The 17,757-nt window shown below is 40.5% G+C and overlaps 1 protein-coding gene and 1 long non-coding RNA gene across 2 annotated transcripts in view; one reads left to right on the forward strand and one right to left on the reverse strand.

The window, feature by feature from the left end:
• The window catches only part of LOC118424648 (G-protein coupled receptor 54-like), an 85,149-nt gene that overhangs the window by 59,834 nt on the left and 7,558 nt on the right, over positions 1 to 17,757 (reverse strand). The window lies entirely within an intron of this gene.
• LOC118424649 overlaps positions 16,891 to 17,757 on the forward strand; it is a 1,547-nt gene continuing 680 nt past the window's right edge. Inside the window, exons 1-2 of the long non-coding RNA XR_004832226.1 lie at positions 16,891 to 17,020; positions 17,407 to 17,536. This is a non-coding gene — a long non-coding RNA (uncharacterized LOC118424649). The remainder of the gene's footprint in view (positions 17,021 to 17,406; positions 17,537 to 17,757) is intronic.

Genomic DNA, 17,757 nt, shown 5'->3' on the forward strand with positions numbered 1-17,757 from the left:
TGTGAAAAACATGGCATTGATACCATCTCGGAAACGTGCCATTAAAGGCGAGATGATGGTTCCCCGAGCAACAGGATACCTTTCGTCACTGACTGATGTAAGATCTACTTATCTTGTTCAGTCATTGACAAAGGGTATTGGATGCTGCCTGAAACGTCTGGCCGTTTCCCAAGTCTATCCACTTGATTGAGTAACCGTTATCTTGCGTGGGTTATTAACTGTACGTCTAAACTTCACCACAAAATGTCTCCCCCAGATTGAAGCAATCATCATCATGTCGTCGTGGCTTGTCCAACAGGTAAAACATCTTGAGGATGTGTACAGGATTAGATCAATCGAACTAAGGCCCATAACTAACGACTAAGTACATCCCGTGGAGAAGTGCATCGATCCTCGCACTATCGTTAATATCCATCACTTCAACACCCGTGTGAGAGCGCTCCGGGCAAACCTTTGAATACAATCTGGATCGGTCCGTTAACTTCGTGCGTGTGCGTAAGTAATTTAAGAATGACGCCGCTGGGAAAGTAGAGAAAGAGTATCAATAAAACTGCTCTGTAGCATAACACTTGGAGATTCATTTTTCCAACTTACATCCAGAAGAAACTATATATTTTGAGATCAGTTTCAAACCACAATTAGCAAGTAAGACCTAATTCAAGAATGACGCCGCTGGGACAGTAGGACAAGGGTATTAATAACATTGCTCTGTAGCAGAACACTTTGAGATTCATTTTTCCAACTTACATGCAGAAGGAACTTAAAATATATATTTTGAGACCAGTTTTAAATCACAATAAGCAAGCAAGACCTATTTGTATCACATTAAACAAAATGCATTATCAGATTTGTATTTTAGAAAACACACTCATCAGAAATCGTCGCCGTTGGGCAGGAAAATGCTGACAGCATGCAAAATTAAGTAATAAGCTCGCAAATGGCGACCTCGTCCTTTGAGGCCTGCATTAACCATACGGGCTAGGAATACAGAATTGTCTTTTACGTAACATAGCTACGTTTGAATAATTCTGGATTTACCCAGATAAAAAAGTAATAGGCTAAGACGTAGTGTTGCATAACTAGCCATATTTCCAGTGTGAATGCATCTTTAGCTTGGCTTTCTGGACTGGAAGCCAAACTCTATTGATTTCTACTGGCCATAAGAATAGGTTCTTCGCCTCAAGGCTCGAGGGAAATCAACATAACGACCTATATCACACCTTCGTGCATGCAATTCGATTATGTACATAAAAATCTATATGGGAGCAAAACTCCATGTTTTCAACTCAGCCCTTGGTGAGTCATGCAGGCCTTTGAGGTAGAAAATACTATAAACAGTTACAGGTGACTGTATGTGGTTGCTTGCGAGACCTACTTGCATCACATCATACCACGATAAAATGTTTTTGATTAGATCATCATCATATCTTGTCGCTGTAACTAGATGATAAGTAAATAAAATGCGAACACTAGTATAGATTAATAAATCGATTATAACAAGTATGTAAATAGTTAAGATATATGAATAGTAGTATTTTAAATGCACAAAATAAATTTATAATCTTTTATTTTATTTCAAAGGTTTCTCAGTAAAATTCATATTGAATTTTGATTATTGCAATACGCACGGTCACTTAGCTGTTGCTGTATACTGAATAAAGAGCTGGGTCATGCAGATGTAAAAGATCTCACTTTTAGCATTCATACCACGGACTTCTTAGAATTTGCGCGTACTTCTTAGAATTTCATAAATCTGCACTATGACTCTTCACGACATAGAACGCTAAAACTGTTCCCTCATGAAAAGGCATGCCGTGCAGTGATATTACAAAAGGTTACGAATGTTGAAAAAAATAAAAGGAAGCTTCGTTGACACAACAGAAAAAAGGTCAACTGCACACACGAAAACTGTGGGGTCATGTGGCGTAACGGTAGAGTGTCCGTCTCAGAACCAAGTGGTCCCGGGGTCGAATTCTGTCAAGTGACTCAAGTCAATGAAGTTGTACCTTGCATGACCTTCCTCACTCCACCCAGGTATACAAATGGGTGCCTTGACTTTCGTTGGGGAGGTAAAGGGTGGCAGAAGGACTGGCTTGTGCCTTGTGACTACTACTGTCCCCATCGGTAAAAGATGATTGAAAATCTTGTAACTCTGCTGACTAAGCAGTATTCACAATATCTTGTTACATGTACAATCAGGTGGGTGTATCATGGGTTTCTTTTACAATAACAAGACATGATTTACTATGTTAAGTATTTAAGAAGTTGTCACATCGTAAGATACCGCCCTTAATTCTGTCCATGATATATATATATATATATATATATATATATATATATATATATATATATATATATATATATGGGATATTTTGAATTCTGTTGCACTTTAATGCAAAGAGAGATGAAGTTCCGTATGAGACAGCAACGTTCTAGTTTGAACTTGTCTGCTCGTCTGCACGGTGCTAATGGACGTTACTGAGTCGGTATGAGCCCTCGGCAAAATATGTGCATGACCGCGGTAATATATGGCCATTATTACGCTTAATCCATGGGAAATTGAACAATAATCCTCGGGGCACCCCGGTGGTTGAGTTACCTCCGACAGTACATGTCCATTTAGCCTTATTTACTATTCAGCCATAAATCTTTGGCATTCAGCCGAAGGTCTCCGAGGACGGTACCCACCTTAAGGCCCGGGCAATAGACTGGAAACACAGAAGATGTAAATCCAAGCGTCTTAATGTCGCCTTTGTTGGGCCCTTAAGAGCAATTAAGATGTGCATTTTTTGGATCCTTATCGCAACCCCTGAAAGAAAACATCTGAAGGTACCGAGACGAAGAGATCAATGGGTGAATAGCCTAAAACTCCTCTTGCATGTATGTGCTTCTCATTCAGGCCTTTGGTAGATTTATCATCGTTTTAAAACCACCAGAATATGTCTGCGGTTCGTGTGCAAGAATATCAATGGAATAAGTGGGAAATGGCGTATTCGGCAACGACTTTCACACTTATCTATTAGAATATCCTAACCATTTTCCAATTTGGACATTGTAGTAAATCAGTAGTCAGCAGATGAATAGTAGTAGAGCAGCTACCTCAATTTCCACATTTCTTTATATTAATTCTACGCCCTATATATAACGTTATATCACTCAAGGACGTAGGCACACATAGTAAATCACTATAATCTCTTTATGGTTGTAAATTAGGTACCGTCGTCGCCGGTAGTGATACGCTACCTTTACTCTTTTGCAAGTGAAGTGGATTGGTAGTTTCGCTGATTGGATTGAACCTGGATGCCAGTGCCCATATTTTATCCTTTTGGTTCCGAGATTAAAGTAATGCCTCATGTTTGACGGTTGAGTTAGAATTAAAGATATTCTGCCCGAATATAAGCACATTTCACGGTTACTTGGTACAGCTCTTCTGCTGAATCCCTGAGATGTAATTATGTTCTACATCCGACTTATGATGAACACAGCTCAGTAAGGTACAGGCGTTTGCACCCAATTGACAATGACGCCATTAATATCCGCCATATAGGATAATTGGACCTGCAGGTTGTGAGATAGATTTAGAAATATACATTTTATCCAGACTAAAAAGGTACAAGACACAGTAGTGACGAACTGTAGCTTGCTGCTAATATTAGCATCACCGATGAAAACCCAAATTGAGAAATGACAAATGCAAGTGCAACAAAAGCAATATAGCATTAGTGTTAGGCAGTCCGGGATAAAAGAAAATATCTTGCATTTGACTTGAAGCTAATAAGTTTTATCGCAACGACTGTAAAATTCAAGAAAACATCGTGGTTTATCATACGTTCTTGGATACAGCTAAGAACAACAAGTAAAATAAAGTTTCTGTTCATTTCTTAATGTCAGAGCTCTGCCCATCATTGATATTAGTTAGTCCTTGCTTCCTTTATTCCCTTGATGAATCCAGTCAACTACCTCTCCATCCCCTTCGTTGGGGAAAGCTGACCAGATGTCACCATACTACTTTCTGCAAGCAATCCTGCAGTACCTGTAAATACATCTTGGGGCGAAAACCACCACGTTTTGTCTTGACCACATACTAACACACAAAACATAAAACACAAAAACAGAACTCTAAATGGTACCCCCGTCGGTATCTACGTCTCAGACGTAGATGTAATTATTATCTGTAGATTTGATATCCCCGTGCCATCAGCATTATGCATTTTCAAAGTAAGACATGTATACATGGTTTACAGTCCTGTCAGTCTGCTCTGCTGAAAGATTAAGTGGGGTTAGAGTTAGGAACGCGGGGTCAGTGGTGATAGCCAAAAGGCCGTATAACCATGATGGAACCTGATCACAATGAACGTGATTCAATCGCCCCACGCCCAGTGGCTAGTGGACAAGTCATGGAGGTTACCATCTATCTTGCTACGGGGAAACACAACTTCTGCACAGAGTGAATTATACATAGTGTAGAACAGAACTTAGCTCGTAAAATATTGGCAACTTCATGAAAACTGTTACAGTTTTTAAAACTGTCGAGCAGGTTACATAGAAGCGAAAGGTGCACCAACGAGAAGGTCAAAACGATGAAAATATCACTGCGACAAAGACTAGCAATTCCTTGCTAGCAAGCTACTATAATTTCAGGGACACTGCCTTAACAAATACAGGGTCACTTCATGAAAACTAATTCATTACAGTTTCTAAAACTGTCGAGCAGGTTACAAAGAAGTAAACTCGGACACGGCACCAGTATACCAACGATGAAAAACATCACTGTGACAAAGACTAGCAATTCCTCGCTAGCAAGCTACTATAATTTCAGGGACACTGCCTTAACGAATACAGGGTCACTTCATGAAAACTAATTCATTACAGTTTCTAAAACTGTCGAGCAGGTTACAAAGAAGTAAACTCGGGCACAGTACCAGTATACCAACGATGAAATCATCACTGCAACAAAGACTAGCAATTCCTCGCTAGCAAGTTGCTATAATTTCAGGGACATTGTCGTAACCGATGCACGGCCAAAAGACACGCATTCTGATTCTGAAATCCATGTGTATGATGATTCTGTTATAGCGTGTAAAATTGGCCTTTTTGTTGGTGACAGACAGGTCAGACATTTTAGCTCTATCCACATTAAAATGTCTTGGGGATGTCATCCGATGTGAGAGGCTATGGAAAGTCTGAAATGGCCAATAAACAGGGGGGCATGCGGTCAGGTACTGTTCACAAATCGATAAAATTACCTTATTTGTCCGCACCTATGATATATATTGTATATTCCACACTCTGTAAGAACAAGCACCGTCTTTGAAGTTCTTTCGTTATAATGCTATGATAGAAAAGAAAGTTTCTTTCTTTTGTGTTGAAATTTTTAACTTTACATCCGTGCACAAAATAAAGCGCTTATCAACAAGCTTTCAATCAATCCTCTGATCCTTATCAAGTTGAAATTACCTAAAGCCTATGTCACACATCCAAAACGGAAGTGTGACGTCAGCAAAGGATCAAATGTGTTTGGGAGCCGGTATCGGCCCCCATCTCGGTTGAAGGAAGGTCGATTGGCTCTGATGTAGATGGTCTCTTCTTTTGATTTAATAAGGCTGGTGTACTTTGCAATCTAAAAAAAATCCTAGTTAAGGTAGATATTCCTCTCTTCAAAACTTCATTTAACCTCTTGACCTTGATAAAGAGATGATAAAGGAACGACAGTTGGATTGGAACCTAAAGTGCCTTTTTCTTTAAAATCACCCAACGAACTCAGCTAACTTAAACAAACAGACTTCAGACTTACTGTCTCACATTGGCTGAGACCTGGCCACGTACATGTAGCTACGTATACGGGTGAAATGCTTTTGAATACTTTGACCAGTTTCATGCTAATCTGTTGACAACATTGTTTCCAGCTTGTAGACAGTCTAGGATTTAAATATTTATGTACTTATGGGGGCCAATGCAAGTTTCAAGTTGTCTTTGTTCTGTATGTAATACTCTACCGTGCTAGACTTTCTCGTAAGATTTAGATTTACCGTTTGAACCTAATTATTCTCGATCACAAGGCGTTTTCCTAATTTCACTTTAAATTTGAGGTATCATCCATCCCAGATTGCCCTTCGAACAGAATTAACCGGATGAGATTCCTTATTCTTACTGTCTTTCCACGACAGGCATGTCTTAAAACCTCTCAAGAAACATTGTTTGACAGGACCTTCATGCCCAAACAATTGTCTCAAAATTAGTCTAGCCAGCCTGGCGCCGCATACAATGTATCTATCCTAGGGGACCACTCTTAGTCTTACATACACTCCATGGTTAACTTCATGCCTTTTTCCAGCATTTTGCAAAGCACAAAGGCTGGAATGGGTGTTAATGTAAGTCGATCAAAGCTTTTCATAGAGTAAATCAACATGAAACATGACACTCACATAAAAGCTTTCGTAAAGGTTCCATTTTTCCTGGAAGTATGTTTACGCATACTTAACGAATCATTAACGTGTGCTCCAAGATTGTGTAAAGTTTCGTACAGTTTCATCAGTTTCTATCATTCAGCGACATACAGTCGTACGTAATACAGTAATGACATTGGAAATATTATCCAGGCACGAGGGAAATGATGGATATGGTGTGGATGTGAATGTTTCAGCACAGCCGTTACTCTAAGGACATCAGTTTGTTAACACGAAGACGTACTGCTTTGCTAAGTACTTCTAAAAGACGCCAAATTAATCCCCGGTTGCTGTTGGCTCGCTGCCAAATGTAGACTCCTGCTGCACTGCTCCGGAAAGGATTTCAGGCACCACTAGATTTTAGAGCTTTTATTCCCTTACAAGGAACTCCAAGCCTAAGTAATTAGAGTTGAAATGCGGAAAAGACTACCTCCCTAATCCTCTCCTCAGGGTATGTGTAGAAAGTACTTTTTGTCGGGTTTAATTGTAATCGCTGTTCTCTACGTTCATTATGAAATTGTACTCTACTACTGATTGATGGCCCATTAGCCGTTTGGAGGAGAAGGACGTCAATAATCAAATGAAGGCACTGACTGTTTCACTTACTCTATCAGCCATCCACCCATATCCATCCATCGTCGTGTCATTTTATCTATTAACGAAGGGTAATTTTAGAACCGAAACGAGTGACACATTTGATTGGAACTACGTCGTTTTTACATGAGCGAGAGATATTGTACATGTAGCTTTAAATGTTCATAACTTCAAATCGCATTTATTTTTTTCGGACGGAATGCTAACCAATAGACACCATGCCTGATGACACCCTCATCTGAAACACGTCAGTGGAACCCATGACGCTTATTAACAAGGTGTCAATGGATCAAACACCTTCCAGTCTACCATTGCTTTCGTATATAGAAAGCCTTAGAGTTATCGGCACATGAAACCTAAGTATGGTGCCTACTAAGAAATCGGTTACAATCAACGTATATTGGGATGGTTGTGCATTTGTCGTGCAAAATTCAGGTGTCCGGTTACTGAAAAGTATGCCTAAGATAACTGTTGACGGTTGGTTATACAACAGTCTGCTTGAAAAATTTACATCAGAGACGTACCAAGAATGTTACAGCGCCATAAGTTATCACTTGCCAAACATCATTACTGCAACAAAGCTTTTGGAGCAGATCCAATGCTCAAACCACTAACTCTTTGTGAGAACCTGCCAGTCAATGATTGATCATCGTCTGCATGCTACAACATCAGCTATCTAACCATCTTAACAATACTCGGGTTCCATTGGAATGCTTTTGACTACTTCTATCCGTAAACATCTTACAGGGATTTGCATACGGTAGCAAATGAAAGTGGTGAGATCTAGCTATAGATTACCTGGAGGCTCGAGCAGACGAAAGCTCACACATAAGTCTGCGATGAGACAATGAGGTGATCAGACAGCCTGAGTATCGATGATTGGCACAGATCGATAGCCGAGATGTATTTGGACAGCCTGTTATTTTTCCTGGGAGCAAAATGCAATGGCCGTGTGTGTAGAGCTAGTGTTCGTCTTGCATTCGGTAGGTCGTGGGTTCGATCCCCGGCACAATCATACCAAAGAATTTTTGTAAAAAAAAACAATATTATTGTACATACTGCTTTCTCTGCTTATCACAGGAGCACACATCACTACCAGCGTACTAGCCTATGCTGTAGTGGCTTGCATAAATGTGTGGCCAAAGGGCTACAGAAATGGGCGCCACCCCTGAGCATCTGTTACAAATGTACGGGCAAATTTAAAGTGTTGGGATCTAGCTCTTGCATCCAAGAAGTCCACAAAGAGTCAACGAAGTGATCTGACAGTCTCAACATCAATGGTTGTAAAAGATAGCCTTAATGTCTACAGACAGTCTGTTATATTACCTCTGCTTCCTGGTTGACCATACATTTGCTGCTCTCTAGATGTCGGATGTGGTCTGATGATCACACATGAGGCAGTTTCTCAGAATACCTTCTACTGGCGTAGTGAAGATATGGTATCACTGATGCTGCAGAGGCTTTCCCTATTATCACTGAGGAAGATAAGGTATCATTGTCGCTGTAAATTACACGCTTCCAGACTATTCTATCACGTTTGCACACAATACACCACCTGAACAGAGTTACTGAGTTATTGCATACACATGCAGATGCATATACTCATAAGACTTATCTCTATAGCTATCTATTCAACTTCTGTAGAAAAGAAGTTGTGCTATACCTGATCCCAGTTGCGTAATCTCTTATACGATTATACGTACCTACATGGTACATCAAGTTACATCAAATGAACGAGGTATCTAATACCAGTGGACGGACACAACTAAGAACATCTTATCACTTGATCTGGTTGATTGATGGCACGGAAAAACATGGCTATAACTTGGGACACTAAATCTGATGAATAAAAGTCTACCCGGCTCTCTAAAGCTTTACAGACATAAGTCGTCCTCGAGAACTAAGCTCTGGATTGATGGAACGTCTTTGTGATGCATTGTGTCGCTAAGGAAAACATTGTAAACTTATAATATTTCGGTTCTGTGTTTGTAAACGAAACAATAAAAAATCTCTACTTTACATATATTGCATTCCAATCTTTCTACTGGCTCTAATACATGAATGTGTACTGTGGAGATTTAGAAAACTGCATACTTCAAACAAAGCAACAGTTGAATGCGAGACCCCTTAATGGCCCACTTCCCTTGCCGAACTACTTTCAAGAAGAAGGACTTCAAACTTGAAAGCCAGTAAAAGCCTTCTCTACAGGAAATCTTCCTCTAAGAAGACACTTTAAGTGCTGACGCTAGTATCACTTCCTTAAAAGCACTCAACACTCTATATAGCTCTGGTGAGTATAGATCTTCGGCGGCACTACACGTGATAACGCAAGGTGAGCTGCCATCACTTACAGAAACAAAGTAAGCCATTCTATGCGGGCTTCTTAGCTTCCTGTTGAGCAATCAAATGTCATCATTCGCTATTATTTCCCAATGAATCGACCAAGACGATGGCTCAACGCCAACAAAACTTATGAGAAAGACGTGTATACTTAGAGGAACAAAGTAAGCCATTCTATGTGGGCTTCTTAGCTTCCTGTTTAGCAATCAAATGTCATCATTCGCTTTTTTTTCAAATGTATCGACCAATACGAAGGTTCAACGCCAACAAAACGTATGAGGAAGACGTAAATGTTCAACGCAGACTTAAGCAAAGTGGCACACGAAGAAAGCTTTTACAGGCACTTCCATTTGCATTCACTTTACTAACATGTTGTGTGATTCATCGTCAAGAACGAGTACTTTCTGGTGACAGAAATGTTATTACTGATCTCAAAGCGTGATATTTCACGTAAAGTATGATTTTTGTTGTTGTTTTTTCGGACTGAATAGATTGGATGAGTTGTAATGATCGTCGAAACCCCAAAACATGTACACACTGCAGCACCATCAATTACTGCTCATCTTTATTATCAAGTGATTTCTCTGGAGGTTTAGTTAAAACTTCCAACGGTGAATCTTTGTCCTTTCTGAACGAACGTCGCCTAACGACACCATCTGCTGTGTTGAGTATACCTTCAGGCGATTTCTTCCTAGTTTCCTCATTATGATATACCGCCAGAGAAAACTTTGGAGGTAAATAAACACAAAGGAAACTTGAAGAAAAATGATGACATACGTTACTATGACCCGAAATTCGGAGTAGTTGTAAAGAGTACATATAAACTAAGTTAGTCTCAACAAGTTCAAAAGTACAGACTTCTATCGTTTACCTACAGTGATGCGGGGTTTGACAAATCGTGTATGCAGCGTTACGTTTATCCTTCCATTTGTCCATTACCATGAAGATCTATCGGGCAATGCTCCCATGTTGTCCATTTGTTTCCTGCTGCTTGGGTGAGCGGAAACATCTTTGTGACTGATAAAGGTTTTAACAAGTTGAGCCTCGAGCAGCGTGCTGCGCCCATTACTCCGGAGATGCATACATCACATCACGCCGTTACCGGCGAAGAAATGTGCAGTGGTAGCTAGGGGTGGGTACCGGTACAGAGAATTCAAGTACAGGTACGGTCCAGGTCCAGGTACAGAAAATTCAAGTACAAGGACGCTTCAGGTCCAGGGGGGTAAGGTCCAGGTCCGGACCTGAACCTGAACTGGATCTAACTGTGTAAGAAAAGTTGTAAATGAGTGATACTCAAAATGATGGTCCATTTCGCTACAAAGGAATCTGTTTTGTGGAGTATCCGACTCCCATTGGCGTTTTAGAATCCTATCTTCATGGAAACAGTGCTAAGTTTGACTATTTTGTTTATTTTGTTTATTTGAATTCATAACACAGTGATTGGGAGGGCAAAACAGGTTCGAACAACCTTTACAAGTTGCCCTCCCTCAACTGAATATAATGATAGCAGTCCTTTTGGTAGGCATGTTTCTGTAGCTCCTGATGGCGAGAGAAGAATATTTCTGGTTGTCCTTCGCCTCTCGAAGGTGCCGTAGCACTTGAGAGTTGTACTCGTAGGGATGTATGCACCTGCTGGACTTATACATCATCCCTACTTTTGTGTAACAATAGCAAAGCCTGCATACATCTCTATTTACTGCTACGCGAAGTGTGGTGAATGAGATAAGAGTCATTTAGTATGGAACAAATTGACGCAACATGAAACGGAGATTCTGACCAGCAAGAGAAATATATTTCTGGTTGTCCTTCACCTCTCGAAGGTGCCGCGCCGTGCTATTAAAGAGTAGTACCTGTAGGGTGGTATGTAACCTGCTGGACTCAAACATCATCCCTACCACTGCAATATGCCTGAATATGTCTTTATTTACTGCTACGCGAAGTGTGGTGAATAAGATAAGAGTCATTTACTTAGGAACAAATTGACGCAACATGAAACGGAGATTCTGACCAGTAAATGGATTCTATGCCAGCACTCTTGAAAGCACCCTCTACGTAACTCTTTCGAAAACAAGATTGGAGCGTTGTGAGATGCATAATGACTCAACTACCTATGATTCCTGGTGTTATAACATTACGCGGGTATTTATTTGGCTTACGCTTATACTCATTATGTTATGGGGGCTTACCGTATCTGTGCAGTCATCTACATGACTTTTGGCAAAATTGCTCCTGAATATTACTCAAAATTATCACAAATGAAATTTTGAAGGACCTGGTGACACTTTCATGTCTTACATACGTGGAGAGTCTATATGTGGTAAAATTATGAATAGAGATGGAAGATAATAGTAGCATCCGTTGGTGTAATTATTTACATAGTACCCATGAGGAACCCTCCGTTCATTTTGGCACCAGCCCAAATATGTACTTTACAATGACGTTCTCGGGAAATTCCTGAGAGATCATGGACTAAGGCATGGCTCTCGGCGATAATCATAACAAACTACATCTACTGTGATGGAAAAAGGATGTACACTCAATCATCAAGTTGTAACACGGAACTTTTATTCTCACACGTGTGCCTTTATTCAGTCGAAACTGTAAAAACATAAAGAATCGTATCGTTTTATGTACTCTAAAGCTTCGGAATCTAACCCAGCACCAGACTCCCTTTAAACGGAAAGATACATGGGGTGTTAACGACAAATGGTTGACATTAGATAAATCGATTCACGCCTGCGTTACTGTCTGTAGTGCTAATCGTTAAGCACTGCCATTCTTTCTGAATGCAACACTATCGGCGATGCGGTGCTTTTGTAAGGATATAAAGTGCATTACGTAAAGTATCTTATCAATCACAATGTGGGGATGAGTGTGCATAGCTCTTGAACCTGTGACCTCCCTATTCATAGAGCCTGTTCATTGCCCACAACTGGTCAATAGTGGCTGATTGATGTAGCTGTGATTTGTTGAAGAACTTAAGCTTTGGGTGCTGAAACATACATCCTACCAGCACCCAGCTCCGCTTTCTTCAAAGCCCACCAAAGCATCTCTTGCAAATACAGACACTTTGTTCGAGAAGTTGAACGGCAGTTAGATCCACACGTACGCCGTAAGTAAAGATTTTATCTCACTTCCCCAGATCGATCGACGCCGTTTGTGGGGCTCCCTTCGATGCAATCTCGTCACTCATGTTCATGTCCGTTTGGAAGTTCTGTATATTACGCCGTGGGGCAGTAGTGTGTGTTTTTATGTATTGTGAAATATTTCAATGCCTTTATGCTGTGCTAAGTCCTGCTTTTATTGATTGCCCACACTTGATTACATCGTCCTTTTTGGCATATCAGATTGCAGTTTGCTGTCAGCACTGCTGGACAGGTCCTCAACGGCATCGATTTACAGACAAAGATTCAAACACCTCTTAAGTTGATGCATTGTACCAGCCGCCAGGCATAGACATGATCAATACCCTACGTTGCGTTTGACCAAGAGTTCATTGTCCCCATATGTAAGTCTGCATCAGACCAAAACTTTTCTCTTTGTACCAACACAATACCGTCCAGACGACACTACAATATGAAATCCCAAGAAAGCTAGTAAGGCAATTACCTGAGGTGCTCACACAAAGAACATATTTGAAACTTGGTTATCACATGTTAAAGGGACTCAATATGAAATGACTGCATCCTATAGCAAGGTTTAAATGGGTACCACTAAAGCCCAGTGTGTGAGTTTGGCCATGGGTCATTGCTTGCTGCCTGTCTACAACATTGGAGCAGATCCAAACTAGATTTCGTATGATATTTCCTCTCCTTACATCCCGACTGTTCAAATGTGGACAAATATCAGTGCAAACTACAGGACAAAAACAACTTCCATTTCCACGGAAACAAATATCCAGTATCAGTTGCAATAGAGACATGCAAAGTGTTCCCCATTGCAAAGTACTCGTATGCATTTTGCCGAAATTTGTATTTCTGTAGATTTGTGACATGTTTTGCTTTCCAGCCATCGCTAAAAAAGCAACATACTGTTCTTATGGATAACACAGCTCCTTGTATCCTCTTTAGATCATGCAATTAACCTTTGACAGTAAAGCACTCACACGCTATCCTGTAAGCCCCAAAGGCCTTTAAACTTCTAGCAGCTTTGATCTATAGGCTTTGAAAGTTCACAAGTAAGCTCTATGTAATGCGGTACGGGAATACTCATTAAATTTTACATTCAACGTGATTGATAGGTTACTTTCCAGTCGGTTGTTTTATCATTGGCTCATTTTAGCCAAGGGGTATATACGAGTAACAGTCGTAAAATATACAGCCTATAGGTCTGTGCAAGATTTTATTTGCAACCAGGGAAGTCATGACTGGATTCGTCATTCATCTTTCTGTGAAGAACGCAAATGGATCGGAGAGATATGTAGCTATCTTCCCTGTCTAATTAGGTTTTCTGAACCATTTTGTAATGATGTTTCTTTTATGACATTCTAATGCTGTTAAAGTATTTAACAGTGGGGATAATCATAGTGATCCATCATGAAGGTATGACAATGAAAAGTCTTTGAAACGTTGCTAATTCCGTGACAGGGAGGAATTAAAAGATGCCAATAAATCCCATGTTTAAGCACACGGAACGCATAAGTTATTGCTGATTGATATGACTACTTTATCGACAAAGTATTTAAGCTCGCGGGGATTTGATTTCGCGGTAGCGGGGGAAAGGATTTGGTTTTAAGTTCGCGGCTGCACCATGCACTGTTGTCTCTTAATACCATTGGTAAATTAAATGTTTGCGGTGGTTTTAAGTTCGCGGTGAAGTGACCACCGCAAAAACCGCGAACATTAAACCATTGCGAAAGTATCTGCATTTACAGTAACACAAGAAGTAAAACGACAACATAAAGTTAAACGTTGCTAAGTCCGTGACAGGGATGGGTTAATGAGATGCCAATAAATCCCATGTTTAAGCACACAGAACGCATAAGTTATTGTTGATGAATTTGGCTACTTTATCGACGAAGTAACACAAGAAGTATGAGTAACAACAACATGAAGTGAAACGTGAGTATCTTCTTTGTAGTTGCGCGATCGGGAGTAGGAGGAACCCCTTACATCCTTGGGCGGAAGTCCTCCTAGGAGACGGAAACTCCAAATAATAAACCTGCATCTGCTGGGGCCGTCTTACGTGGCAAACAGTTATGTCCCTATAGGACTTAGTGCGCTAGTAGATGAGAGGGTGGAGAAGGGAGTGCACACCCTCCTTCACCTTAAAAAGTCACGTGCAGGCCAGGTAGACTGGTCGTCTAATCAACCTTGTCTGCCTACCATTGATCTTCGGATACGAAGAAACAGCCATCAATCTTCTTTGTAGTAGTCAATAGTTTGTGACTCATTCGTTTGGCTCAGAGGGCGACTGACTACCAGCATCACATTGTAGATGGAAACTGGGTTTGCTGGATAATGAACTCTTTGTAGGGGTATAATCATAATGGTAACGCTAGTTCACCTTTATCCGCGAGGTAACCTATATCCATTGTTCTTTAAAAAAACGGTTATTCTTCAATAGACGGACATTGATTACAGAGTCAACAATATTTTCAAAACATTGCAGTTTGAAACCATCATCTGACGACTTGGTATCTCTAAATACTAGCTTTGCCCCCCACAACTTGTTTAAACTTTGAAAATACAACATTGCAAACGACTGCACATGATTAACTAGCTATCTGGACGCATCATATTTTACCATGATTAAAGATGATATCCCTCCGCCATCATAAAACTTTGCATCTCTACAGATGGTTCGTTCCCTAATGGCCCCTAGAAAAAGTATTTTCACCCTAAGGGAATCCATCTGCACACTGTTCTGGTACATTACGCTTTACATTAGCGGAGCACTGTTTTACGTCTCAATGCACCTTCTGTCAAGGACGCAGATTGTCAACATACGGCTTCGAGAATAAACTAAGTAAGAAGCCCACGGGAGAGAGTAATGCATCTGCATGTCGTAAAAATGTCAGAATCCCCTACTGTGTCGGGATGACTTTAATCATTACAGTACACATCATTGGCTATGTTATGGTACTTAATGTACTGTTGTGTTATGGCAGTTGATTCACAATAAAGTAGATAACATCGAACACAGCTGACGGCAACTTACGCCCATTCATCAATCCATTACTGTTGATGTGCATTTACTCCGCTCCATTAGTAGTAACTTGCTTGTAACATGCGCTTCTTTGTTGTAGACATAAGCGGTAATGTACTTGATGTATAGGTGGTCTTCCTTTGGTTGATACTGGATATGCTTACCATAGCAATCTACAGTAGAGGCCATTTAATTGCACATCCTATTTGCCACTGTATTTTGTGCAATTATCCGGATGGTGCAACAAAGCGAAGTTATCCAGCTGGACCGCACTGGTTTGGAATTTGGTTATTCCATACAATCAACAGAAGTGGCCTTTACTGTCCTTGTTTACAATAAAGGTCAAACTAACTGATATGTACAATACCAATCCATAAAACGCCCTGTCCAAGCTTAGAACGGGGATTTTTTGCTACCATTACTGCTGGATTAAATGTACGCTACCTTTCTTTGTACGTTTCTTTCTTTCATTAACGTGGTAGAAAAACATAGATTTATTTATCTAACTTACTCACTGAACAGTACACGCTATTATACATTTCTCAGTTTTGTTAATTATGTATAATTTTTCCATATGATGTTACGCATTGTATCATGTTTTGTTATCTAAGGCCACCTTGGAAATCATCAGATATTGCTGAAGGGGCCAGACAGGAGTCCGTCAAATAAATAAATGAATTATGCTTGATGATATCGCTTTCAGAGGGAGAAAACATTTCTGGTAACCCCAATCTGTCAATGGATGACATGGCTGTCAGATCTATAACAACTCCGCTCCATTATTTCAAACGTTAGGACGGTCTCAATAAGATATAAAAGTGATCTTTTGACCATGTTTGCTCGACAAGATTCTTTGTAATTTGATATGGCATACCAAGCTGATGTTGAGCTATGTTCGCCTGGCTGAATATTCAACAGAAAACTGCCACACTTCTTAGTTTCAGTTTTCTATGATTAATAATCAAACAGATTGGGTGGTAAGGAAAAACGAGCATTGGCCCCTTTCGCAAATCTTACGACAATGGTGAAATTGAACGTTCTCTTAAAAAGAATGTTTGAAAACGTATTAGACTTAGTATTCGTCATTAGAGATTTCACAGTACATTCATATTGAATCCTGGGACCACACTTTCTCAGGAGTCTTGATCTTCTTGATACCACACATGGCGTCTACTTAGTGAGAGGAGTAAAGTTGGCAATCTACAGTATGGCGCATCAATCCTCTCTTAACCGGGGCCTGGGGGGGGGGGGGATGTGGAGTACCAGCAATCTTTGATCTATTGCTGACGTGACTTGTACGTGTGCATCATGACACTGACATACGCTGAACAGCTTTAATTCTCAGCATACTGAATCAAAATTTTGTTCGTGTCCCCTAACTACAGTGTCGTTGAACGGCAGACCAGGAGTACAGGTCCAACGGTTTGCAGTCCAGGCCCGAGAAATCAACAGTTACCATTCCGTGGGAACCTTCGTCAATCAGCCCACTGCTGGTAAGATGTCAGTTTATGTTGAACGATGATCATGAGTTGATTTCTTGATCATGAGTAAGTGGCATACTAACTTGACTAATTTGCTATAGCTTGACGTTATCCACCTTGCCAATGGTGCGAAATATGCACCGTACTTTGAATGGTAGATGACGCCATTTGTCATGATCTTAGCTCAACCTAGGTAATGTGTTTTCGTGCTACAATATTTTGCAGCCGTAAACAAACTTGATGGCTGCAAAAGAACCACAGAAAAGTTGGCGTAATGGCCAGATCTTCCTTACACATATGTGGTCACTTGTCCAGGTCTACTGTATTCTAACATTGGAAGCTTTAAAGTTTTAAAGCGCTGGTCTTGCTGTTGTTAACGTTCTTTTCCATGTACCCAGCTCAAACTATCGGATGTGGTCACCAGAACGACACCATCATCAGTCTCCCTGGTAACGTCACTGCGACAACAAACCTGAGCCTGACGTGGGCAGCTCCCAACCACACAGGCATCGGGGACGTAGAGTTTATGTGAGTGGACAAAATGCAACGTAATATCATCAGAATATCTTAAGTGCAATATTCTGTCGCAAAATGACAATCCATTGCTATGTGTTCATCTTTGTATCTACGTTCCTTGTTTCATTTTCTGACATATTGATTCTTGTTTGCCGCACATAACGTGACGATAACTCGTGTGTTGCTATCGCGTAATAATGAGGTCCTTATACCTCCCTCACATTAGGCGAAAA

Source organism: Branchiostoma floridae, chromosome 10 (assembly GCF_000003815.2).
Source record: "Branchiostoma floridae strain S238N-H82 chromosome 10, Bfl_VNyyK, whole genome shotgun sequence".
Classification (NCBI taxonomy): Eukaryota; Metazoa; Chordata; class Leptocardii; order Amphioxiformes; family Branchiostomatidae; genus Branchiostoma; species Branchiostoma floridae.